The sequence below is a fragment of the Podarcis tiliguerta genome, assembly GCF_965153285.1.
Source record: "Podarcis tiliguerta genome assembly, chromosome: 5".
In the NCBI taxonomy this organism is placed as follows: domain Eukaryota; kingdom Metazoa; phylum Chordata; class Lepidosauria; order Squamata; family Lacertidae; genus Podarcis; species Podarcis tiliguerta.
In genome coordinates, this window is record NC_139538.1 from 37,035,147 (window position 1) to 37,062,788 (window position 27,642).

A 27,642-nucleotide genomic window follows, 5' to 3' on the forward strand; every position below is an offset into this window, starting at 1 on the left:
CTTTTAACCACTGATCCTGTCTCCTTGGTTGACTGTTAAGTAATGCTTTAATTCAATTGTATTTGTAAAATTAAATTTTGAAAGGTGCCTTGAGTGGTACTTTTGAACCATAAGTGGGGCGGGGAATCAAATAAATGTGTTTTTTATTAAAAAAAACACCATTGTATTCTTGTTGTAGTGGTGGTGATGTCTATTGGTATAATAATGGGAAGTCATAAAACATCCGAGGCCATTTCCCACCAGCCACAGCACATTCCATTATGACTCTCACTGCAGACACAGATATGCAAACATGGGCAGCTCCTGTCTGGAAGGCAGGATGGCCTGTTTATAAGGAGTGGGTACATAATGTGATATTTGCTGCTTGACTGAACTCTGCATAACCACATGCCTTTTCATTGAGATTTGAATAAAGCTGCAGCCATTTTTTCAATCCAAAACTTAAAAAAAAAAAATCTCAAAGCTAAAATTTGCCTTGCCTCTATAATCCCAAATCCGCACGAGACTGACTATCCCCACAATAGTAGGAATTCTCAGAGATAAGGGCAGAGAAAAGCTGTCCCAAGCATGGTGTGGCGCTGGAGAGCTATATTTCATGAACCAGCCCAGAGTTCTGAAACTGATGTCCTGCACTATACTGTATTTGTTTTATTTGCTTCTGGGCAAATAGATGATTGAAAATGTAAAGCGCCATGTGATTTAATGTAGTGTAATCCCCCTTCAGCAACCCCATGGCATGAAAAAACAACAACAACAGAAGGCAGTAATGAGGTAGAGGCTTCTAAAGTGCAAACATCCCACCTCTCTATTGGAATATGCATCCATCTTTTCATTTCAAAATCTGTGCATACAAATATTAAAGCAACAGGACATCAATTAATCAGGCAAATGACAAGGTCGCCAGGCTATTGACATCACCTTTGAAAAAACATTAAACTTGTTTCATTGTCATGAACATTTCATCAATTGTTCCCCAGCAGATTTTGTCGCTCTTTTGTCAGATTTGGTTTCTCTTCATCAGTCAGAAATGTGTCCTTTGTGATGCAGCTGCCGCATGTTTCAGGGGGACATGTCCAATGTTATGGAAGACAGTTTTAATGTGACTCTCTCAAGCGGCATTGCTGTTAAATGCCCCTACTTGCTATGGCCACGAGATGGCACCATAATACTGTTGTGTCTCCTCCAGCGGAGTAGGGGTTAGGAGCAATAGAGCATCCCACCACCCCCAAGTCAAGCAGCGAGGGAGGGTGTTCCTGCAACAAGAAACATGGTGTTACTGAGGCATAATGGGCAAAGGAACTAGCCTGTTGTCCTGGTGCAGCCGCACATTTCACATGAGCACCTTGCCATGTGGAGCAATCCCCAGTTGGTAGCATGCAATCCTGTCCACCATTCATTCATCCACACCAGGGAAAGTGCCTCCAATTAGGATAGCCAGATACAGAAGTCCCTACATTTTCAATAATTGTGCAGAATTGCAGCAAGCGCAGCCTGCAAGTGATACCTACTGCAGTAGCTCAAATTTCAGTGGCATCCCTGTGGGGTGCCAGAATCTGATGCCCACCCTGCCTCTTGTCTTCCATTCTACATCATAGTTGTGGCATCCCCAAAGCTCCACGCCCAGTACAACCAAACTGGTTGTATCCACCTCTGGCTACTGCAAGGAGCTGAGTATGTTTAGCCTGGAAAAGAGGAGACTAAGAGGAGATGTGATAGCCATCTTTAAATATCTAAGGGGCTGTCACATGGAAGAGGGAACAAGCTTGTTTTCTCCTGCTCTGGAGGGTAGGACTTGAACCAATGGCTTCAAGTTACAAGAAAGGAGATTCTGACTGAACATCAGGAAAATCTTTCGAAGAGCTGTTCAACTCCCACAAGGGGTGGTCGTCTCTCCTTCCTTGGAGGTTTTTAAGCAGAGGTTGGATGGCCACCTGTCATGGATGCTTTAGCTGAGATTCCTGCATTGCAGGGGGTTGGACTAGATGGCCCCTGGAGCTCATTCTATGGTTCTATGACTCCCATCCTCCCTGACCATTGGGCTGTGCTGGCTGGGACTGATGGGAGTTGGATCAGCAACAACAGGAGGGCAGCACATTGGGTGCCCTGCCCCTTCATCTGGAGGGCGCCATGTTGGTGAAAGCTGCATCAGGACCTAAGGTTGTGCTGGTCAAACCATGACCAGCCTTGCCTTTGCAACAGCAGCCAGACATTGCCCACTGGTAAGAATGGTCTTCCATTCTAGTTTGTCCTCACAATCAAGTCTTATTCATAGGTAGCCCACCTCTGAATTTCCATTTAGCTACCATGGCTAATAAGAGGGCCTTCCATGGAAGCGGCTGAGATGCAGCAGATAGGAGGAGCTCGTGATGGGTGGAAGCAAGGGAAGATGTGGGAGAAACAGCTTGACAGGGTGGGTGGGACTTGCAGCATCTACACCTTTTGGAACAGCAGTCGGACAAGGGTTAGAAACACCTGGCAGTTTTGGTTCTCTCAGTTTCTCATTTCTTCCAGCCTTAAATTCAGTTCTCCACATTTCTGCAGCAATTTATGGATTATTATTTTTATTGTCATGAAAATTATTCAGCATTCTAATGTGAATTTCTCCTAATAAACACAGTTTATTACTGTGTTTTGACTGGTGTGAAGGTATTTACAAGCAATTTCTCCCAATGCTATGCATTTCATGTTAATTTCATACAACCATATCATACATCAATAATACATCGATTTCTATGCTTATTTTCCCAAAAAATACGCAACTTTGTACATGTTGTTTGCATGGAGAACATTGCACTGCACAATTCGGATATACGTACGAATTTGGACGGATGCCTGAAATACGTTTTTCAGAAGGCAATGTAATCCTTGGGCTGAAACAGGCTCCCCACTGCTGCTCTACAGAAATAAAGAAAAGTATTAGCCCATCTCATGCATACATCCAGCCTGAAGAGGATGGATCTGCTGCTTGCACTCACACATGTGCCAGTTGCCAAATTACAGCTTGATAGTGGCTCTCTCCATGCTTGGTGTGGTCATGTTCCTGTGCCTTGTAAATAATGATGTGCAGAAGCAAGAGACTGGAATTACATTCCTCCAGACACCCATTCAACAAGGGAAAGAATAAGGCACACTCGCTGTAATGCTATGCATTAAAAAGCACTTAGGCTGCTCAAACCAGAATTAGAATAGCACATAAACACTGTTGCCAGAGTCTCAATGGGACTCTGGAGTTCAAATGGGAGCTCTAGCATATCCACAGGGACTACATCAGGTGACAAGCGGAGTAGGGAATAGAGACCTTGGTGTATAATGATGGATTTGATACATGCAGAATCACCCTTCTGCTGTCATAATGGTTACAGGGAGACATGCTCAACTGTCATTGACTGGCCGGATGCCAAGGAGCAGTGGGAGGTGCCAGCTGGGAAACACCACCCCCCCCCCAAGGGAATCCCCAGGGAAGAAGGCTCCGAGTTAGGGGGTTGGTGGTGGGATGACTGGTTGGGGGAGAAGAGGGGGCAGACTGGAAGGAGGAGGTGTCGGAAGCTGACGACGCAGCAGGGTATAGTGAGCAGGAAGACTATGTGCTAGACGGCAGTCCAGAATCAGAGGCAGAAGCGGAGGCTGCAAAGGGGGACCAAGAGGCAGAGATGAGTCAGGCTGATGAAGAAGCCAGAGGGTTCTCCCCCTCCTGCTGTGACCAGCTCCCCTCTCCCCTGGTCTCCCAGAACCAGAAGAGGTATGAAGAGATAGGAGCAGGGACAGGCACAGCGGCAGAGTCTCTGATTACTTGGGAAGAACCTGGGAGAGGAGGAGACTTAAGCAACTGTTGGGAAGGCAGAGATCTTCAGTCTCCACAACTTCCTGATTGGGGCAAGATCTACCAGGACAAATTGCTGTGCTCTCTAGGCTTAGCCTCCTGAGCTGACCATGTTTCCTTCTTTAAAGAGGTTAACTTCACTGACTCTGTGTGATTTATTGCCAGCCTGCTCCTGACTCCCACTCCTGACATAAACCAGACTCTTTCCCACTGGCCCTGCTCACCCAGGTAAATAGAAGCAGGCATGCAGACGCCCAGAGAGATGGGAAAGGGCTTTAGCTCAGCAGGAGAGCATTTCCCTCTCTCCCATTTCACTCCCCAGCCATTGCAGGTAGTACTGGGAATGAAGCTTCTGTCTGAAACTCTCCAGAGAGCCACTGCTAACTGGGGTTGCTAGCCTCTGACCCTCCACATGTTGCTGACCATTGGTCATACTACCTGGGGCTAGAGGGGGTTGTATTCCAACAATGCCTGGAGGGCCACAGGCTGGCAACTTCTGGTATTGATGGTATTGAGCTGGATGAACGAGGGGACTGATTCCGCTCACCTTTCCTTTCATCCGATAATCCTACACCGAGAGTCAACTACAGCATAGGCAGACTGCTAACAAAGCTGCTTGAGTTGAGCAGGTTACTGAGTAGAGCTGCTCCACCTCTCTTGGAGAGCAGCCAGTTCTTCTGCAGAATGAACTCTTTCTAGGTACATTTATTTTAAGCTGAAGACAAAAACAGAAAGGGGGAAAAAACAAAAGCAGAAAATACTGGAAAATGTACAGGAAAAAAGGAATGTGCATTTCTAAACTTGAAGAATCATAGAATTGTAGATTTGGAGGAACCCCAGGGATCTTCTGCTCTGAGCCACTGCAATACAGGGATCTCAGCTGAAGCATCCCTGACAGATGGCCACCCAAACTCTGCTTAAAAACCTCCAAGGAAGGAAAGTCCACAACCTCCCTAGGGAGACTGTTCCACTGTCAAACAGTTCTTACTTAGAAGAAACTGAAAAGCAGTTGAAAATCCTCCATCACCCAATTCGTTCCTCGATGGCTGTATTTTCTTAGATGGTTAGACATTTGTCAGTAAATTTGAAGAATATCGCTTTCAAAAATAGACACTTCTATACTTGGTCCCTACTTTTCCAAGCCCACTCACCTGCAGATTCATTTAAAGAAACTGGACACAAGACTCCCTTCAGATGAACAGGGCAATGATGGGCATTGATTTGTTTATCCATGATGACACTGGGACCTGGCGGTGTGGTCAACAAGCTGAAATGTTGCACAAGTTCAAATTTAGGGGAGAGAATCAGGATTCAACTTTGAAATTTTAGAATGTTCCAGTTTTGTTTTTGAAATACAGATCTTAAGGAAAACCTGAAGGCTTTGTTGGTAAGTTTTAAGACCGCAACATTAAAATGTCAGCTTCCCAAATTCAGGGCTTGTACTCCAGCCATCAACTATGATTTCAGAGAATATCAGACATTCATTGCTGGATGACACGCACTGTGTGTGGTGGGCTATGAACATGCTGCTTGTATCGCTAATGAAGTAAGAATCCAGCATGCTAATGCAAAAAACAACAACAGAGGGCCTTCAAAATGTCTGCATCACACACAGGCCTGTAAGAGAGGTGATGAAAAAGCAGGACATGCAGAGTTCTTGAACAAATGCAGCTGGCTGGATGAACACTGCTTTAAACTGGCTGCTGCAAAGCCAAATCCTAAGGATTTGCATACAGAAAATGGATCTAAATAAAGCCATTAAATGAGAGCATTACCCAACAACTAAGGCAGTCATAGCTAGATTCAGCACACTTGGTTTTATTTTTAGAGGAAAAGGAAAAGCTGTGGGGGGTCCACCTTGCCACAGAAAGTTAAACTGCAGAAACCATCAATATTAATAAGGCATCTGTTAATGAGATGTTACTACAGGATGTCTTTAGCTCATGAGGTGTATGGAAGCAAAAAGGCAGATAATATTACTGACTGCATGTGTATGGTTGAAGTATCCTACAAACTGGGGTGCATAAAACTGTTTCCCCCAAAAGTACAGGACAAAGGGGGACTAAATCATGGGCTGATTTTCAAGATCCCCTTTTTGATTGATATTACTGCTTTATTGTCATTGTATTCCACCACATCCCTCACAAAAAAAGTTTAACCCTGCTGCACTTTTATATATATATTGTTTGAAGGCTGCTTACACATATAATTTGGTCCATTGGGAATACATAGCGGGTGTAACAACATATACTCAATGAACAGCTCTTAGCAAGGGGCTTTGTAAGACCCAAAGATCAGTGGTTTGTATGCTCAAGTGGTCTGGACTTCCATTAAAAATAAAATCAGTGACTGCACTGATCTCTGGTGCTTGGGGAAGGCCTCCCAGGCTTCAAACAAAGCTTGGGGGAAGACATCATTAAGTAGCTTCTCTCATGGGGCTTATTCAGGTTAGGAAGCCCTGGCAGCCAGGGAGGCTGCAGAGGGCTCAGAAAAATGTTCCATGAATAGAAAAACTCCCATGTGAACCTGCCCTGTGAACATAGCTCTGGCCAACAAGATGGTGTCAACACCTTAATAGAGGGAGGAATCCTACTGAATTAAGTCTCCATTCAGCCCTACCTGCCAATCAACCGATCTTTTCAACTGAACTGTATAGATGCCATGAAATGTTGTATGTTCAGTAAAGCCCAAATATGATCAATCCATGGGGTGTGGGTGTGGGGAGCAAAACAGACACACACCCCACAGCCACTTCACAAGAATAAAATAGGCCCAACCCAACACTCACCAAAATCCTAAAGGAATTCTAAAGTGCCCTGTGAAAGAGGCAGGGAAATGGAAGTTGTTTTTTTGCAGTGGAATTTTAAAAACTGAGAAAAGAGAGGACAGATTTCAGCACAGCGCTGCTAGTATTCTTGTCTATGAACATCTCTTTAACTTCCCTCCATTTAAGACTGAAAACATTTTCCAGCAGTTTCCAGAGAAAGTTCCAGCTTCCTGAGGATTTGCCTTTGATTCCTGCTTTGTATAAATTTTGATGACACAGAGATGAAAAGACTGCTTAAGCTCTGGGGTTAAGAGAGTGGATGAAGCAGGGTTATGTTATCTGGGGTCAGTTTATTAATCTACAGTTAACATGCTCTGATGTCCCAATGCTAAGCGCAGTTAGTTTGAAAGCCTTCCTCGTTTTAATTAAACACACTTGAAAAATAAGTGTACTATAAGCCTTAGATGAAGTATTATAAACAGTGCCATTTTTCTAGAAAAAGAGGTGCCGGAAATCACCATGAACGCCTCCCTTGTTCTCTTATAATGGCAATGGGGCCCACCTGAGAGGGGTCAGAACTGAGTTCCAGTCAGTTCTGGCTGGAGGAAAAGTCCTGATTATAAATGATCTACAAAGCAATCAGGTGGCATTCAGCAGTATTGGAAATCAAAACACATTGTAGCTCTTCAGAAGTTGTTAGATTCCAATTCCCATCATCTATGACCATTGGCCCTGCTGTCTGAGGCTCTTGTGAGCCCCCCTTCCTCCCTCCCTCTCTCTCACACACACAAACACTCTTCCCAAACTGCATCCTATCAAGTTCTTATTCTGGAAAGGGAGATGATTCCTTCTATCATCAAGTTAGCACTTGCATCTTTCGGATATGTAATGGAATGATGTGGAAAGAAGAAATGTGAGGCTGGGACAGCTGCCAGTAACATGAAGCAACTGAAGAAAAGGAGATAAAACTATAGAACCATCGCCTAGCTATGCCAATCATTTGCCACCAGGCATTTGGAGTATGGACCAAATATTGTGCCCATTATGATCTGCAGCTGTGAAGCCTATTGGCAACAGGGTTGTGTAGTGGTAAGTGTCAGAATAGGACCTGGGAGACCAGGGTTCAAATCCCCCTTGGCCATGAAGCTCACTGGGTGACCTTGAGCCAGTCGCTGCCTCTCAGCCTAACCCACCTCACAGCCAGATGCACTGGCCACTTAGACCTTCTCATGAGCATGGGCTGGCCCAGTATTTTCTGTGCTGCAGCATGCTCCACTTGTGCACTGAGGTTGTGTGACTGGAGCATTCCCCAGCAGTGATAGGAGCAAGACAGCCTGTACAATTCTTTGTTTGCCCTCAAATAAAATGACTGGGGGAGAATATCTGCTACATCCAATTCAATGAAAGAATACGCTTGCAATTATTTCCAAACTGTGGAAGAGGGAGAGAGGATACATTCCACCCACTTGGCAAGAAAAAGAGCATTATTACCATCTCCCACCCTGATCCTTTATAACAGAAGAAACAGGCTGAATTGTTATCACTGAAGAAGTCCACATATGTTCACACAAGGGACAAAAAGCCATCCTGAAGATAGATCATGTAGCAAAAAATGAAGGTCAGCAAAATTAGAAATGTCCTCAGCTTGAGGCCATGGTTGTCCTCACTGCTCTCTCAGAATCTGCATCTGATCACTGAGGAAGTTAAAAAGAGAGAGAAATGGGACGCAATTGTCACAGCCATTTGTCTAGGTTAGGGTCTCTCAGACTGATGAGCCTGCTTTTCAAACTTCCCCAAGGACTTGTCGTATTCCATTTTACGTTAATGCAGTTTTGACTCCCAAAGTTTGTTTGTTTGTTTGTTTATGAATTTATATACCGCCCTATACCCAGAGGTCTCAGGGCAGTTCACAGAATAAAATCAATAAATAAAACCACAAAATACATAATCAAAATAAAAACAACAACCCAATAACCACCCCTCTCAGCCAGTTGTCTTTCTATCTCTGTGAAATACCTCATCTAGGGGGCAGCGCACTCCAGTCTCCTCCTCCTGCTTTAAGAAGAGCACTTCTGCATCAGACCAAAGGCCTATCTAGCTCAGCATGCGGTCCAAAGTGGGCCAACCAGATACCTATGAGAAGCCAGCAGGCAGGGCATGAGCTCTCAACTCCCATAACGTGGCCAATGGTCAGGGATGCTGGGAGACGTAGTCCACACACATCTGGAGAGCCAAAGGTTCCCCATCTCTGAGACAGAGCTGTGACCAACATTGGGTGAAATCCCATTTGGGCATTCTATTTATTTGGTGGGCTTCAACTTTAATTCATCCACATTCATAGTTCTGTAAAGGGAGAACATCCAGGCCCTGCAGTGGTATCATAATGAGAGGTTCCCAAAGTGTCCCGGCTCCTAAACTCCCTGCAAAAGTATTAACAAACCAGGAAATTATCCCCAGCTCTGCAATTAAACTGTATCTCTCCTAATCTGTCCCGCTCCAAGAAATCTCAGTTCCCATTTGGTATTCAGAGTGAGAAAAGAGAGTTACATTGCCTTTTGTTCCCCTCAGAAAAGGTAAATTGGACAAACTAAAGTGTGCTTCCTGACAACCTTTTTGTTGAGCGTTCATCCTGAAAGGACATTATTAGATGACATTGGCAGTTTAGTGAGTATTCCTCCTGATTAGTTTGTGAGGAGGTTAGACAATTTTGTGTCGAGCCAGTCTCATCCCACACTTCACAGCACCATTTGCTCATCCCTTTCCCTTTTGCAAAAAGTATAATATGTGGGGGGAAGGAGGTTTCTTGGATAAGACCACCAGATCAAGTCTAATTGTGTATCTTGAATTTGCCAGTATGTGACAGAATCCCACAGCAAAACTGCTTTTTTAAAGAGGCTTATACAAATTTAATAAATAATAATAAAAGAGAAGTTTGTGGAGGAGAGAGCTGATAGATGATTATAGACCATGACAGCAATGCTGTGCCTTCACAGCTGCAGACAGCATTGTTTCTGAATACCAGTTGCTGGAAACCACAGGAGGAGAGTCCTCTTATGCTCAAAGCCTGCTTGTAGGGTTTCCACAGGCATCTGGTGGGCCACTGTGAGAACAGGATGATGATGAAGAAGAAGAGTTTGGATCTGATATCCCGCTTTATCCCTACCCAAAGGAGTCTCAAAGCAGCTCACAATCTCCTTTCCCTTCCTCCCCCGCAACAAACACTCTGTGAGGTGAGTGGGGCTGAGAGACTTCAGAGAAGTGTGACTAGCCCAAGGTCACTGCATGTGGAGGAGCAAAGACGCGAACCCGGTTCACCAGATTACGAGTCTACCGCTCTTAACCACTACACCACACTGGCTCTCAACCTGTTTGTTGAGATGCTGGACTAGATGGGCCATTGGCCTGATCCAGCAGGCTTTTCTGTTCTTGGCAGTGGAAATGTCCTAAATCAATGGTGAAGTCCCAGATGGAATCAGTCCAAAGATTTGTAGGGAACAGATGACCATTTCGCCTGGAATGGAAGTACAGAGTGGGTGCTATAAACTGCTGAGGAGGCTGGCCAACTCAAGCCTCTTGCTTTCTTTTCCTCCTTCTTGTTCCTTGTAATTACTTTCCATAATAAAATCATCCTTTGATGTAATATAATTGCCTTAAAGTGTTGCTAGTTAATGGAATCATAGAATCATAGAATCATAGAATCATAGAGTTGGAAGAGACCACAAGGGTCATCGAGTCCAACCCCCTGCCAAGCAGGAAACACCATCAGAGCACTCCTGACATATGGTTGTCAAGCCTCTGCTTAAAGACCTCCAAAGAAGGAGACTCCACCACACTCCTTGGCAGCAAATTCCAAGTGAGGAATTGAGAGAGACCGGTCAACTTGGGGAGGGGGGGAATCTCACTCTCTGTAAAGATGGCATTTGTTTGCTTTCTGATTCTTCTTGTGCACCTCAGGTTGGGGGGCAGAACAGTTGTGGAAAGACCAAGCCGATGAAGGCTCCTGTGTGGGGAGCCACTGTGCCAATCTGGGAACCATCAAGTTCAGGGATTGCTTCACAAAACTGCTGCAAGGATATTGAATCATAAATGTGGGGACTTCTATATATTAAGGCTGGTGTGTGACTGTTGTTGTTTTTTGTTTCGCTTTTTAAGAGAGGGGAAATCATGTGAAGGGGTGGTTAAGATGGTGATCATTTCTTCCTATGCTAGTATTGCTGCTGCTCATAGTGGGGGCGATGGGCTGGATCCAGAACTGTCCTTCTGCAAATGTCCTTTCTTCCATTCATGGAAGGGACTGGGATCTAGTGAGGGCTGCCACTGGTGGAAGGAGAAGGTAGCCATTTTCATTTGATTTGCTTCCCTACTGCGCAACCACCGCCACAACTCCTCCCACACGGTTTTTGGAGAATCCTCCAGTTCTCCAGAGGAGATTTTGAGGGAGGTCCAGGGGCTGCAGGAAGAAGGCAGAAGCATCAAATATTGCTTCTGCCTCCCAGAGCAGAGTTCCACACATGGGAACTTTGGATCCGCCATCACAATAGCAGCAGCAGAAAGCCATTAACGGGTGCACACTTTACAGGTGTGTCTTACAAAAAGACACATCACTGCCCTGAGGAGTTTACACTCTTAAAAAAAAAAATGCCAGTTCATTTTTATTTACAGTCTAAAATTCAACACAAGTGAGGGAACAGAAGAAGAGGTTGGGGAAACAGGGAAAAAGTGCATTAGCACTTCAGTTACATAAACTTGGGCTTAGCAAGGCATTTGCCACACAGTGATGGTTCTGTGTGTCATTGAAAGGGCAGAAATTTGTTAGCAATGTTAGCTATTATCTGTGTAGATTTATTCCCAAGAGGGCAATAAAACCATTAACATCTCAGTGATTTGGAATAGTACCACAAATATCACTCCTTTTTCCTTCCTCTTTTCTAGTGAACCTCAGAGCCAGACATCCCTGACATTGTATTGATTGCTATCAACAAACGAAGTCTCTCTAATACATATGAAGTCCAAGGTAATAATCTTCTTTTGATACTTGACAGCATACCTACTCACTGGAAAAGGCACACACACACTGTGCTATGCCATAAGTTTCATTCAAAATTCCCCTTTGGGATTCTCTGCCTTAGTTGCCAGAATAACTTGGAGGACTGCTGCTCCAGTTTGGGCCAGTTCTGATAACCACCAAGTCCCGGTGACAATTTTAACAATCATGGAACTTCAAAATGATTTGCTCACTTTTACCCTCCCTGGCCTTCTCCTCACCCGTCTCTCTTTTACAATCTGACTTAAACATTGAGAGATGCATTAAATGAACAGAAACTACAGAAGAGGAAAGCAGAAAACATATTGTCCTAGTGTTTGGTCTGAAGGTACATGAGGCTACCACTGAACCGCTCAGTGCCTGTATGGGCAGCCACCCAGGAACCCCCTGTACACTGTCTCAGGTCAGACAGGTCCCATGTTGAAAGAAAGGAGGGGTATAAATAAAATTAAGCTGCCTTAGACTGAGTCAAACCATTGGTTCATTGAGCGCAGTGCAATCTAATCTGAGTGCAGTAGCTGTCTGGGTCTCAGTAACTCAGTAACTGGGTCTCAGTAACTCAGTCCTGCTACCTGAGATCCAATCTCAAAATACTAGGGAGTGAACCTGGAGCTTCCTAATTGCAAGGCACATATTATACCACTAAGCTTTGGCTCTTTCCCTGCAAATGCATGCTTTGACATCCTCAAAGGAAGAATACACCAACAGGCTCTGCCAAAAAACACCACTCCATTGTTCCCTATCTCCATCAATCAATACAAGTAGAAGGGCAGACATCATCTCCAGTTATATTGATTGGGCTACAGGTAAGAAAAGTCCCTCTCCATGTTCTAGAGCAGGCATCACCAACATTGAGCCCTTGAGTACAGATGTTCCCCCAAGAGACCTTCCCTGGTGCTCACAGGGTCCTCTCCCCCTTCCTTCGCCTTGTAGCCAATCAAATAGGTTTGGGGAAATGATTGGTTGTTGAGGATGCCTGTCAACAACAGTTTCTCTGGTTTGCAAATGGGTCCAAGAGCCCAAAAAGGTTGGTGATTCCAGTTCTGGAATAATCAAAGCCTTAGTTAAGAAGGAGATCATTATTATACCTCCTCTAGCAACTACTCACGGGTCTACAGGGAGAGCTGCCTTGCCATTTCAGCGCCCTGACAAAAAGAGGAAAAATATAGCCTACAATTCGTCATGTTTCCCTGTCTAGGCAACCCACAAAAATGAGATCAAGTATACGTTGGCTGTCGCTGAGCACATCTAGAGAACAAAAACTATCTGACATTCCACACAAAGGCCCCTACTGCTCACTTTGCCAATGTGACCATGCAAATTCAGCTGAGCAAAAGGCCATTTATCAAACAGAGCAAAATCTATACCATTGGAAACAGGTTTGTTCAAGAAGCCAGCCCAGAAAATGCACCACTAAAATGTTCCCATTCTACAGGACGTTTGCTCAGAAACATTTGCCTCCTCGCATGTGCCCAATTAATGCTTCCATTTCTCTCCCTGATTTTGAATCTTGTTTCTGTAATTATTTTTGGCTAATTTAGATGTTACTACTGACGATCAGATTAGCTTGGCCAGAGGCTGTTGGATTTAATTGTGGTGAGGTTATTACCAGTATGGATTATTTTGGAAACCAAATCTGAATAAGAAAAACTTGAATAGCTTCGGGGATAGGCAGGTGCAAAGACAGACACAGTAACATAAATCATGTATTCTTCTGAAGTTGTTCTTCTACGCTAACATTGCGTTCATTACAATACTTGAAATCTCATTTTTAAAGTTTTTTAGTTAAAGCTGCAGAAAAAACCTGCCATCAAAACTTCAATATTATTTTAACAATTAATTCCATAATTCTGCTGTAACCCATATACCGTAAGTGTCTTAAAGAAATAAGTCTGACTGGATGCAAAGGGGTTTACTTCTGACTAGATACATATCATGATTTCACTGTAAATGAAGCTTTCGTCCAAATGATTGGTCACTCGGAAGAATAATCCAGTTCCCTCTCACATACTCCCCTCCCTTGCCCATTTGTGGGAGCCCTTCATCACCAACGCATGTTCCCCATCAATGGCCATCCTACATGCAGAGAACTGCACCCAAGGGAAGATTGCATGTACCCGATAGCACAAGTACACAGGGCTAGTCCTAACTATTAGGCAAAGTGAAGCAGCAGCAAATGCTGCAGGATGAGGGGAGTTGAAATCTGTAGAGAAGAAGAAGAAGAAGAAGAGGAGGAGGAGTTTGGATTTGATATCCCACCTTTCACTCCCTTTAAGGAGTCTGAAAGCGGCTAACATTCTCCTTTCCCTTCCTCCCCCACAACAAACACTCTGTGAGGTGAGTGGGGCTGAGAGACTTCAAAGAAGTGTGACTGGCCCAAAGTCACCCAGCAGCTGCATGTGGAGGAGCGGGGAAGCGAACCTGGTTCCCCAGATTACGAGACTACCGCTCTTAACCACTACACCACACACCACAGAGGATCCCCCTGTTCGATAAAATGTTGACTTAGCACATCTCGTGTTCCCTCCACCACCACTCTCCGAGGATGCAAAAATGAGGAATGAGAAAACATTGGCATGGTGAGGCTGTCTATTCATAGTAGACTCCCCTGATGAATAAAAGCAAGGAACAGATTGACCCCCGCTGCCCCCCACACACCTGTTGCTGTGGAACCAGGCTTGTACTCATGAGCTATCGTTTCAAAATCCCTGTCAACAGAGAGCAGCAATCAGGCACCATCCTCAGTCACCAGAAGTCAAAGAAGATATGGCTGAAGGGAAGCAAGAGGCCTGTCAAGCACCATAGGATGGATTCTGAAAGCTCAAAAGCTCACCAACATTGTCATGGAGAGGTGCCTTGGACTCAGGTGCTGAATGTTGTTTGCCCTCCGCTGTCCCAAGACAAACCCCTGCAATGGCCTTGGGACTGGAGAGAAGAGAGAGGAGCTCGCACCAAACCCTCCAGTCCTGAACTTCTCATGGAAGATGAGGGAACACTGAGGAGGCCTTGACACTATACTCCATGGATCAGGTAAAGGAACTGTATCCTGGCGCCAGATCCTGAGAGCTCTCAGAAGCAGGACCGGCCTCTGCAGGGTCCCCTAGCTCATTGGATGAGGAACTCAGAGGTCGGGAGCTCTGTCCTCTGTTTTCCTTCCTTTTCTCATCCACACACATGTGCAAATTTACTTCGTGGGCTAATAACAACTGCTACTGCTGCTATAACCAGGGTGCAAAAATCCAGGTTCTCCATTGCCACTAGTACCTCCTTTATTTAAAATATTTTTATGCAAGGTCCTTTCAACGTGGCTTACAGTCAAAACCATAACAAAATACAGCAAAACGGCATTATCAAGGAAACCAGATTAAAAAGAAAAGAAACAAAACAAAAAAAATCAACCTGGCAACTGACAACTGGGATGCTGTAGCATTTAGGAAGCAAGTTACTCCCCCCTCCCTGGCTCCATGACAAACAGTCACTAGCTCTTACATTTTGCAAAATAAAACATTCATTCCTGATATTAAAAACAAGCAAGCATCTTGACAGTAAAACCTTCTTATGATCACAAAGTGCTGCCTTCCTTTGCCTCCTACGTATTTTTTGAAACCATTTCAACCTGTTCTATCCCTTGTTTGTGAAATGCATACATCTAAGATTTCCCTTAAGAAGTACTTGAATCAATAAGGATGCCAATACTGTTTTGATTTTCTGGATGAAACCTCTACTGGTGGGGCGGCCTCAGACTTCATGCCTTTCCCAAATGTCCACCGTTCATGAGAATTTCAGAAGTGGTGGGAGTGATCACAGCAAAGGGTACAGTATAAATTCTGAACAAATACAAAGGGTTGTGATATGTCATTTGCTCTCCAAAGGTCAATCTTCCCTTGCTGGGTTGGCTCAGGAGAGAATAGCGGTTGTCATTGTCATTCATTTTTGTTCACTGACCATTTGATGGGCATGTCGCAGACAATCTCTGCCAGATTAGGAATAGTTCTTTGCTCTCTAATATCTTCTATGCCCCTGTGAACTAATTCCTCATTAATCATAGGAGGTATCGGGGTACCAGTCAGACTGCAGGGACACGTTTATTTGGGCATGCGTGATGCTATATTATACATTCCTGAATAAATAATGCTTTGGTTCAATAGTTTCATTGTTTGTCCTTGAACAGATCAAAATTCTGGCCAAGCCAAATGCCTTGCCAGGGTGTTCAGTATAACACTGAAGAGAAGAGGTAATGATGGACTGTCCTAAAGTGACCTTTAATAGCAAGAAGGGTGTGCACAGGTCCACATCATATAACCTTTTGGGAGGACCCCAAGAAACCCCAGTCACCAAATGATAAAGTTAGGCCCCAAAAGAGCAGCAGGTTGGCCTAGTTTTACTCATGAGTGCTAAAAGGGCAGGGCAGGGCAGGATGATCTGGAGAGTGAAAAGTAACAGGAAGTCACCCAAAGCACTCTTTAATCTAAAGAGGATGGAAGAGTCAGGGGCGGGAGGGAGAAAGAGAGAGAGAGCATGAGGAGGGGAAGTTTTTCTCCATTCCACACAATTTCCCTCCTCCAGCTGTTCAGGAAACAGCTGAGCAGTGGTTTCAAATGAGAGCTAGTAGGAAATGCACCAGGGGCCAAATTTGGCCTGCAAACCATCACTTCTGCTCCCCTGCTTAGGCAGTGATCTTCTACTGCACAATGTTTCCCCTCACAATAGTGAGAACGAAGGCATGAGACTTTAAGGTTTTCTTATCTTGCAAGTATCATTTCCTTGCTCTAAGCCAGCAAGGCATATCAAGACTTTTCAAGGAAGAAGACTAAAAATCAGGATCATTTTCAGATTCTGGAGTGATATACAAGACGAGACAAGGTGTCAATGGCCATAATGGGAACAGTCCATAACAACTTACTAAATTAATGATTTCTAGTGCTTACCTTTCCTAGTAAAATTCCAGAGTTCAAGATGGGTTCCCTGGGTTGAAGCTTTAGAGGCATCAGGACAAGACAAGGAGACGTAAGAAGGTTCTCCAGAAAGGAGGGTCCCAGAGGTTAGTTCCCACGCAGCTAAGACAAGCAGGAATTGACAAGGGATGAGATGCAGAGCTGAGACAGAAAGCAAGGGAACAACAGCACAGGTTAATAAGAAAGCATGAACATATGTGTGATTCCTACATCCAGCAGACACTTATGACCCATAGCAGCTCACCAGAGAAGGCAACTTGAACTAGCCAGTAAGGAATGTGGTCAAACCCAAAAGAATCAATTGCCATAAACTAGGTCACTTGCATAAAGCAACTGTAAGGGACCAGTAACCTGACAAACAATATGTAGATGACTTCAAGAACACCCAGTTTATACTGAATTGAAAGAACCCACAAACATTGTGACTGGGATCTTCAACCCACAGTCTGCATTTGTAATGTTGAATTTACTTGGATGTCTAAGGCTGCAACTTATGGGAAGAATCTCATGTGTGAAGCATGTGTGCATGTGTGATACAAACACTCTGATTTAAGTATTCATTTGTTTTGTGCTGCCCTCACTTGGATCCTTCAAGTATACAGTATCCATGTACGGGTCTCAATAAGCTGACAGGGCCCTTCTCACATTACCCAGTGGTTGCCACTGGATGTGCATAAAGCTTTGAGCTGTGGCCAAAGCTTTGAGCTGTGGTCTCACTGGTGTGCCTACATACATATTTCTGCATGTTCCCATTTAACTTTCTCGGGAGGAAACAAACATTTCACATGCACATCTGAAGTGTAGGGCTCAATCTAGCCAAATTTAGGTCCCTCTGATTTCAAGGAGAGAGATTTAAGCAGGTGCTTAACTCTCTCATCAAACACCATGTACACTCAATACATATAAAGCACATGGATTCCCCCAAAGAACCCTGGGAACTTTAGTTTGTTAAGAGTGCTGGGAATTGTAGCTCTGCAAGGGGGATACGGATGGCACCACAGAGCCTAGGACTTGCCGATCAGAAGGTCGGCAGTTCAAATCCCCGCGACAGGGTGAGCTCCTGTTGCTTGGTCCCTGCTCCTGCCAACCTAGCAGTTCGAAAACACATCAAAGTGCAAGTAGATAAATAGGTACCGCTCCGGTGGGAAGGTAAACGGCATTTCTGTGTGCTGCTCTGGTTTGCCAGAAGTGGCTTAGTCATACTGGCCACATGACCTGGAAGCTGTACGCTGGCTCCCTCGGCCAATAAAGCGAGATGAGTGCCACAACCCCAGAGTCAGTCACGACTGGACCTAATGGTCAGGGGTCCCTTTACCTTTACCTTTAAGAGGTAAACTACAGTTTCTGGGATTCTTTGGGGGTGCTTTAAGTGTACAGTATGAACACGGTCTCAGTGTATTATAAAAGTGCTTAATTTGGGCAGGATTGTATCTGTGATGTGTCAAGCAGCTCTGTTACAATACCTTCAGGTGAATTCCCAAGCAAAATTCAGGACAGCCAATCCGATGAAGCTGGCTTTGCAGTGTTTTGTGTGGTTCTGCAAATGGAATAAGTGAAGTGATTACATGACCAGTCCAAAGCATTTTGCTGCCTGCACCAAGTCACCAAATGGCTGGCGCACACACGCACATACACCTCATGCTCGGACAAACACTTTGGAAAATCTGGCTGCCCTGTTCAGTCATCGATTCCTGCTTCAGCTGTGCCCCCTCAATTTCACCCCCAAAACAGCCTGCTTCACCCTGCCACACTGCAGGGCCAGCCCTGTGTGATCATAAAGAAAGGAAACACATCAAATAAAGAAGCATATACCCTGCACTGGAGCAACTTCTAGATATTCTGGGACAAATGCAGCAGAGAAACAGCCAGAGGGAAAGCATTTGAAAGATGCTAGAATGATTTACTCACCAGTCCTGGGAGCTGGCACAGTTCTGCGTGACCAAAGCTTCTTGTGGCAAGGCAGAGAATTCCAAAAGCGTCTCGGGGGGGGGGGGGGGAGAACTCAAGACAGAGAGAGGCCGGACTCAGTTTCAGCAAATTGAGCACTTCCACGCAACCCAAGATAATAATAATAATAAAAATTAAGAATCAACTCAAATGCGACTGAAACGTGTAATTATGCAAAACTGCTTTAAATGGGCATTTGTTCAAAAGCGGTGGGCTTTAAAAGATTAATAAAATTAAACACTCTGCAGCAGCGTTTCAGTTCCCAACCCAAATGGGTCTCTGGAGTGCCTCTGGGAGCTCATGGCAATGGATGGGCAAACTCTCACTGATTGAAATGAGGCTGGTTAGGAAGGGCAAGGCTTTTGTGTGGCTCATGTGCTTGCTTTAGAAACCCTCTGCCAAAGTCAAGCACAAAACCCACATTTTGATAATACCATTTAAGTAAAAGAACTATAGTTTGCTGGTGCCGATCTTTCTGATTTCTACTACTGCTTGCATTCCAAATGCATTAACTTCCAGCATTTTGGGGTTTCTTCTTTTGCTAACCTTACTATTGTATGAAATGATCGTGCGCAGGGGAGGTGCATGGATGGGCTCAAACCACAACATGCAGCTCCCATTCAGACCCTGATCTCTTTCTGGGTATAAATTTCAACAAGAACAATCTCTGTCACGTTGCTCATGTCATGGTTTTAAGAATATTTGGAGCATTTTACAAGTATGTTATTTAGATGTATATTTCGGAAAGACTGAAAAGGAAACATAAGTTTTGAAATAGGCACTCTTGCTGGAAGTAAAAAAAAAATATGGAGACACAAGCTAGGCACAATCACTTAAAATTAATTAAACCTAAAGATTCAATCCTGGGCCTACTTACCTGGGAGTAAGTCACAGTGGATACAATGGAACTTAGTTCTGAGTGTACATCCAAACAGTGGGACTTATTTACAAGTAAAATGGAACTGTGCAAATGGGTTTTTTAAAAATATTTTGTAAACCACCTAGAAGCCTATCCTGGCAGGAAGTCATATATGCATTAATAATGATGGGAGTATTTAGTTTTGTGCCACAATTCTATAAGTGCTTACCTGGGAGTAAGCGTCTCTGATTTTGATAGGGCTTACTTCTGACATATATAGGATTGCACTGTAAATTTCCTTAATTCCATTGAGACACAGAGCCCAAGTCTATACAGGTTAACTCGGAAGTAAATCCAGCTGAGTTGAATGGGACTTAGTCATACTTAAGGGTACACAGGATTGTACGCTTAATTATCGCTAGCTTTTTTCTGGGTTTTACCCTGTTTGTCTTTGTCCAATTTAAAACATCTAGCTTTCCTACTCCCCACTCCCCCCCCCCCCAGCTTTTAAAGTATATTTATACACATATAAGAACAACCCATTAATTACAAGCAGACTGAATCTGTAACTCCCCCCATCCCCCCCCCTGCTGGTGAATAATCCCGCTTCCTTTCCTGAAACCTCTCACCTGAGTAAGCCTGCCAGAGTCAAACACTGGAGAAAAGCCCTTTAAAGCACTCCATATCTTGACCAAATGTGCAGACGCGAAAGATAAGAATGAGCTTTTCTATAATGGTCTTGCTTGACTTTAATGTTAGGATGTTCCGCTGATGGGAAGAAAGGGGTTGGCCTTGCATTCTTTAATACTATTTACAAAGAGCAAAGTGTCTCTCTCTTTCTCAATTCCTCCCACCCCAACCCAGCTAAAATCTCTTACCAATTTTAAAACCAGATGGGACTATTCTTATGAGACTCTAATCTGATGTTTTCTTTCTAAATGAAAAAAAAATTAATACTTTCGTTTCTTTCATTAACGATTAAATACACACATTTACATTGTGTTGACTGCAGTATAGCTGTTGTGTTTAATGATGAAAATAAACACAATATAAATATACTGGGTGATTATTCAGAGTTAGTCACACTCAGAGTTGACTCGCTGGCATGAATGGACACTCAAGTTCACTGATTTTAAGTAAGTCAGGATATGCATATCACCCAATGTATATGCGTATAAAATGCTTGTGCAAATATAAAAACACAATCCCATTGTATGTGTATATAATACTGTATTGTACTATATATTTGAATACTCATCTTACATTTACAATATAAATGCACAATGCATATTAATCAAGTCTATTATCAACAAAATGAATGTTATGAAGAGGGGTGCTTATACCATACATATTTCTATATTGTGAATGAGTACTGGTAAAGGTGAATCAGTTTCATAAACAGTATATGAATGAATGCAACTGATTCAACTTCAGCAGTGCTCATTCTCTCTAGAGGGGGGAATGTGTGTTTGTGTGGGTTAGTTTCCCCTAGGGTGGAAATGGTCTCATCTTTACCTACTTCAGCCCATGATTTTTATTTTTTTTTAAGTGGGAACTTCATTGTATATTCTGGAAAAGTATATTGGTTGGGAAGCTTTAACAGAGCTAAGGAGTATGTGCAAGGAGTGAGAAACTAAATTGATGGATGGATGGTTAAATGAATATAAATGAACTGATACCTTTACAGGAAAATAACATTTCTTTTCTTTTTTTTATTCTATAGATCAGTGGGTTTTGTATCTGTAATTCTTTCATATCAGCAAAGAGGAAATAAACTCCCATGTAAATCATTTCCCCCCACCTGGAAGCATATTAAAACCGTGCCATTTTTTTTTCTTTTAAGCAGTGGCCCCCTCCCCCACCATTTGCTTATCAGTTCATCCACCATTACATTTTAAATGAAATTGCAAGGAACCCCCCTCCCTTTCCCTCCCCTAAATTCTAGGCTGATATAGGAAAGTCAGAAGCATACTTTTCTTGCTTTAGAATACTGACCTAGATTCAATTACAGATAGACCAGGAAGGGAGGGTGACACCTTACCGTTCCTCTTTTAAAAATTAGAGGTGGGGGGGAGAAGGGAAATGCCTCTTCCGCCTATACCACATACGACAATTCCCCACCCTGCAAAACGCACCCCAAACGGAGAAGCAATCTGTTTATTTCGTGACAGGGGCTTGGTCCAAACCGGGGTGAAACACACCGCGGTGTTCCTATGCGGGAATCCTGGGGAAGGAGCGATTCTATCATCCTATCGTGCGCTTCGCTCTCCGACTCTCGCGGTGGGTCCTGCCGGAGCGTCGTGGGGAGGGAGAGGCAAGCGGTGCCTACAAGAAAAGAGCCACACTGGCTTGACAGCTACCGCCAAACAAATATCAGCCTCATTACACTAAAAAAAAACAACCCTCTTTTTTTGAGCAGCCAGAAGGACGCTTTGAAGCCCAGGATTTGGAAACTGCTTTTCCTCTCACTGTCTCCCCACCCGCGCTCCGCCCGAGCCTCGCTTCCTCTGAAATACTTACAAGGAGGGGACAACGCTGTGATCCTTGCTTATTGACTTTTATCACTAAATTAGGCATATAAATGACCTGAAAGCGGTGGCTGCCGTATTAAATTAAAAGGGGAGGGGGGAATAAAGAACAATTACCCCCCTCTCTCTTCTTTTTTTCTTTTTCGCCCCCTCCCCTCCCCACCCCCTCCATCCTCCCTGCTCTGATCTCAGCCTGAAAGGAGGCCTGGGCGAGATAAGGAGAGATTGGATTCCTCTTCCAGAGCAGCTCTGCTGCTTAAATAAAATAGACCAGAGAGAGAGAGAGGGAGAGGTTTTGCATCTCCGGTCCATCCGGATGAGATACAGCGGCGCGGGGGGGGGGCGGATCTGAATGAAATGTCTGGCGGTTTGTTAGAACGCTTTTTAAACTTCTTTTAAAAATTAATAAAAATAAAAGCAATGAAGTGGGGGGGAAGCATTTTGGGCGGTGAAGCCAACGCTTCTCCCGTCGAAATATATCCGCCTTTTTGCACGTTTTTTAAAGAAGCGCATCTCCGTTTGAAGGCACACAAATGATCCAGAGCTTCTCAGCATCAGGAGCCGCTCCAGGCATCCGGGACTTCCTCTTCCACCTTCTCTCCGTGGCCAAAGAGAGGTGATGGGAGTCTGTCTGCCATGGGGTACCCCCTGGCTGCTAAGCAAGGTAGGATTGCTGGAAGGGGGATTGAGAGAGAGAGAGAGAGAGAGAGAGAGAGAGAGAGGCAGGCTTGGTTATTTCAAAGAGCCAGAGATCTGGCCAGCTTTAGGAAGCGATGTTCAGGGGCGCGGGAATTGGGGGTGAGAGAGAATATAATCTTAATATTCAGCTCAATGGAGTATCCTTATAATTTATAGCCACCAAGATAAGGCTGGAGGATATAATAATAATAATAAATCGGAAGACGTCTCTTCTCTTTCTCCTCCGCTCCCCCCCCCTCCCCACCAGCCCCACAACCCCACTCCCAACCCTCGGTATTGAATTGCACCTTGGGCAACAGTGCAGAGTCCAGAATCTTAACTTCGCTCAACATATGTTTCCAGCAGATAAGTAAACAATCTGGACGTGAAATGAAAATTTTAATTAATGCAGTAATGCTATTACACCTCAAGTGTGCAAATCCCATTGCATTGCAGTGTGACAATGGGCTGGGCGGGGGGGAGGGGGCGGACCACAAAGCCCAGACAAGGGAGCGCACGCGAGCCCCATCCGGAGATGAGCCCTCGACGCTTTTGCGCCGGAGTGCCAGTTGGGTGCAGACGACGACGCTGGAATCCGGCGTGCACGTTCGCTCCTCTTTCCCTCTCCTTGGCGCCGCCTGATCCCTTTCTTTCTCTCTCTCTCTCTCTCTCCTTCCACGCCCGTTGAGGAGCTTCTCTTTCCGTGCGCGGGTTTAAAATTTGGCAACAGCAGCAGTCTTTCATTCCCGGCCCCTTTTAGTCCCTCAAACTTTTTGGAATGTGATCTTCCCCTCCTCGGAACTTGCACGTTATTTCTTGCTTAGCTGGTTCAAAGGAGGCGTGCTCGGCCCTAATGAAGTATATTGGGTGATTTGTCCTAATAAAAAAAAATTAAGAAAAATAAAAAGAAGAAAGCAGGATTGGCTCTTGCCTTTGATGTGCTTATAAAACAGACCGAACCGAAGCCGAGGCGTGTGAAAGAAGAAAGGGAGGAAGATGCTATTAAAACACAAACGTTTTAAAAGGCAGATGAAGACCTAGCAGGAGAAACCGTAAACTCCAGAGAGATCAAACGCCTCTGCAGCTTGCGTGGGGACCGCATCGCTCCCGAATTGAAAAGCAAACGACTGGCCGGCAAGGCTTAACCGATTCCCACGGGATCTGCGGGGAAAGGCCTCCACCCACCCACCCCAGGGCCCCAGTCTGAGAATCTCCTCCATCCCGGCTACGGGGTCGCCTCTGCGCCCCTTTCCCTCATTTTCGCCCCCATCCCCTTCGAAGACTGGAAGCCGTGCCACTAAAACTTTGCTTCTCCATCCTCCACCCGCTTCTCAACCCATCTGTCTCCCTTGCTGTTATTTTTCTCCTCCTCAACCATCTCCTCCGTCCCGACAATCTCCCCTCTCGAGTGGTAGGAAGGCCTTCTTGAAACCGGCGGCCAGGGACTTAAACCCATTTCAATCTCCTGACCTTTGCGATTAACTAGCCCACTTCCGCTGGTCTAGTCAATTTCACAAACCCAGAATTCCACACCCACACCCACATCAACTTTTCCTGCATTTCTTTTTTAAGCAAATCCCAAAGGGAGCCTAACGAAGCCAGCTTGGCGCATCGCCTCGCCAAGGAAAGGCCTTGGAGGAGTTGTGGGCCAAGTTCCTCCTTGGGCTGAAGGGCTCCTGGTGCGCCTGGGAGGTTGGCGCAGCTCGTCCACGTCGCCAGGCGTCGCTTTCCACCCCACACATCCTCCTCCACCCCAGCCCTCCCCACGAGACTCCTGCAGGCAGCATGCGAGCTCCCACCTAGCTCGGAGGCAGCAGCTGCCCGGGATCTGCGTCGATCGCGGTCTGGCGATGCGGCGGAGAACGTGTTCTTACCTGCGCAACTTTCCTCCGCCGCTTTGAAGCTGCTCCGCCAGATGTTCCGTACAAGATGCAGCTCGATAAGCGACGGCTCGCTGCGTCTGCCGAGCTGACAGCTCCAAATCGAGAACCCCTTTCGGCAAGGAGGGGCGGCGGCGGCGCGGGTGCATTCGTTTTGGGGTTATTTCTCGGAGTCTCGTTTCCAGAAGAGTCTCCATCTTCTTCTTCCTCCTCCCCCCACCTTTTTTCTGTGTTCTAGACATTGACGTTGCTTAAAAAATACTTTCATGGGCTAGAGAATGAAGATGATGTTACTGATTTCCCCGTTCCCTTTTTTAAGAAAAACAACAACAAGCAAAAACCCAGTACAATGAAGGAAATTTAGCCGGAGGGAGGGGGGCAGGGATTAAAAAATATATTTTAAAAACCGCACTGTCAAATCACAACCTGGGATCTGTTTGATCTCCCAGAGCCCCTTTGAATGGCTTTGATAGTCCTCGGCGGCGAATTTCCGCCCTTATTATCACCAATCAGCAGAAATCAGTAATAGCTCTCCGAGACTTCTTAATGTGTCCTTTCAAAGGAAAGTTTCCAGCACGTCCGTGGCCTCGCTCGTTTAATCCCCTCCGCAGCAAAGTTGGCCAAGAATCCAGCGTTTCCATCTGCAACTAAATGAGGGGGCGCTTCTTTTGCGCGCGCGCACCCCCCACTTTCCCCCTGGCTGGAGTTTGAGAGGGGTGGCCTTTGGGGAGGATTAGGAAAAAGTATAAATAGTGGGAGTCAGTGAAGTTTGCAGCTAGCTAGGAATAGCTTCTTTCCTTCCTGAAAGGAGGGAAATGGATTAAGAACTTCCAGCCCCGCCCGCCTTCAAAGGGGAGTTTATTTGAAATCAATGATTTGTGGACGAAGAAGACCAGATCCTCAGTCCACTTCATCAAGGTTGCTTGAATATATAGCGCGATCTTATAACACCGCAATCTATAATCGTTGAGACCTAGAGAGGATTTTGCTGCCGGTTAGAATGGGCTGCGCATTGGACCCTGGCGGTGTAACCCTAAACGTGTTTACTAGGGAGTAAATCCCGCTGCGTTCAAGCAGATTTGCTCCCAGGTTCGCGTCCATTGGCAGCCTATTTCCGCTCAGCCAGATTGCTCTCAAGCAAACAGGTTTGAGGATCGGGTGCCACTCCCCCTGCTGTCAATCGGGCTGGCCTTTCACTCCTCAACTCTCTTACTGGGAAGGAAGGGCCCGTTGCTTTCAGCGGGACTGCCTTCCAAAGAATCACACTGAGATTTCTTTTGGAAGACAGGGGAGGGTGTACCAATCGTGTCCACTTGTTGAGCGACCGCATTGTTCCCAAACCCCAGAGTTGAGTAGCGGTTCAAAACTCCAGCACCAGCGAGGTGTGCGCACGTTCGCCCAGCAGAATCCTAGGCCCATCATTAAAAATGAAATAAAATCTCTCCGCCTGATTCCCCAATCTCCCTCCTCTCCAGCTGTGTGGGTCCATATCCTTCATCTCTCCAGCTGACCAGTAGGGGCTGGGCACGCTGAGCACCCCAGACAACCCAAACTCAGAGGGGGGGGGACTGAGGGCTAAATGGGATCCTCTTGCCTTCCCCTGCTCTTTGGGAAGCGCACGGAAGGCGTGGTGTCTCCTAACCCCCGCAGCCTTTTGTTTAATGATTTTATTGAAAGAAGGAGACAGTTGTGGCGAAACAGGTTTGACAAGGAGTTCGTTCTCTCCCTTTAGGGAATAGTTCTCGCGCGCTCTCTCGCCTTCTTTTGCAATTCTTTTGACATCAAAGTCGGTAATCGGTTCATTTCGGTGTCATGGCGATTATTTAATATTTTTATCTCTGCACGCATAAAAATAGCTACACGCACCTGCAAACGAAGGAGCCGGATAGAGGTGGTAATTTGGCGGAGGAATGAGGAAATGTTGCAAGGGGCGGGGCGAGGGGGGGACAAGCGATGAAGTTTCAAGACAGTCCTAAAGTTTTGCCCTGTTGGCATTCGTCTGGATTTCTGTTGAGAGGAAAGTCATCACACAAACTTCCGCGAGTCAATTTCTGTGGCGTCTAGAACACAAATAAGGATAACAATGCGCAAACTTTCGAATCACACAGGACTCTTCGTAGAGCAGAGTGGAAACTATCCAGCATCAACTTGGCAAAATCGTTAGATTGTAGAAAATATGGGCAGGAGCTGTATATTCCGTGGAGCTCCTGGTGCTGGGTTGACGTTAAAAATACATAATACTACTTATCAAACCTTTATTAGGCATTATACAAATAAAACCATAAAAGAGAAAATAAGATATAAAAGCCTTGAAATATATATAAAAAGGCAGCAGTTGGCTACATACATATGTATATATATGCATATAGAGTCAGTGGTTTTCCTTGTTAACCTGCTCCTTGGAGAACTGCTACCAAAAACTCGGCTACCCCCGCCGTTACCCTTTGGTCAACGTCGGATAGGCAGAATCCCACACATTCACCTTGCTGGGGTTCCAGACCACCCAAAAGAGGGGACAGCACGCGTTGACGGAGCGTACGGTACAATGGGCAATGAAAGAGAATATGCTCTACGGTGTCCGGGACATTCATAGAACATCTGCAGAATCTCTTGTTTCTGGGAATGTTTTGATATCTTCCCCTGACAAATGCTGAGGGAAAAACATTCAAACGGGCCAGCATAAAAGCCCTACGTTGGGCTGGGATTATTAATTTAGTGACGTAATTGGCTCTGCCAGCTAAGATATTTAAACCATAGAATATGGGAGAGCAAATTTTGTTTACAGCTGCCATAATATTTTGCCTCTCGACATCCTTTAGTCTAGTTAGGATATTATGGAAAATGTATTGCTCATTAGAATTGTACAGGGGCTCCAGCTCGATGCCTAAAGATTCAATCTTTTTTTCGAGGTACTGATACCATCTTGATTTGTAGGAGTCTTTGAGCAAATCTGCAAGCAGACTTGATGGAGGGCAGCGAAAATGGCAGCGTAACCAGTACTTTATTGAGGTGGACCAGGCCCAGTATTCCATTGTATGTATGCCTATTTCTGCACACATTGTTTCATATTTAATCGCAGCTGGGAGTCCAAGAATACGTCTCAAAAAGCTGGAGTGAATCTTTTTTAAATCACTATTATATGCTTGGACCCATAGCGGGATTCC

At 45.1% G+C, this 27,642-nt stretch overlaps 2 long non-coding RNA genes across 4 annotated transcripts; both read right to left on the reverse strand.

The window, feature by feature from the left end:
• Window positions 1-779: 779 nt before the first annotated feature.
• Window positions 780-19,883, reverse strand: LOC310678896. Of its 2 annotated transcripts, XR_014512009.1 has the most exons (6): window positions 18,495-19,883; window positions 18,050-18,123; window positions 16,560-16,727; window positions 4,368-4,535; window positions 2,817-2,895; window positions 780-1,253 (listed from the first exon to the last, which is right to left on the reverse strand). It is a non-coding gene; the product is annotated as an uncharacterized lncRNA (long non-coding RNA). The 2 variants fall into 2 exon arrangements; XR_014512010.1 differs by lacking the exon at window positions 18,495-19,883 and having other exon boundaries at window positions 18,050-18,349.
• A 1,644-nt stretch (window positions 19,884-21,527) lies between these two features.
• Window positions 21,528-26,712, reverse strand: LOC310677986. Of its 2 annotated transcripts, none has more exons than XR_014511548.1 (2): window positions 24,473-26,712; window positions 21,528-21,717 (listed from the first exon to the last, which is right to left on the reverse strand). It is a non-coding gene; the product is annotated as an uncharacterized lncRNA (long non-coding RNA). The 2 variants fall into 2 exon arrangements; XR_014511549.1 differs by lacking the exon at window positions 21,528-21,717 and adding an exon at window positions 23,253-23,475.
• Between the last annotated feature and the right edge of the window lie 930 nt (window positions 26,713-27,642).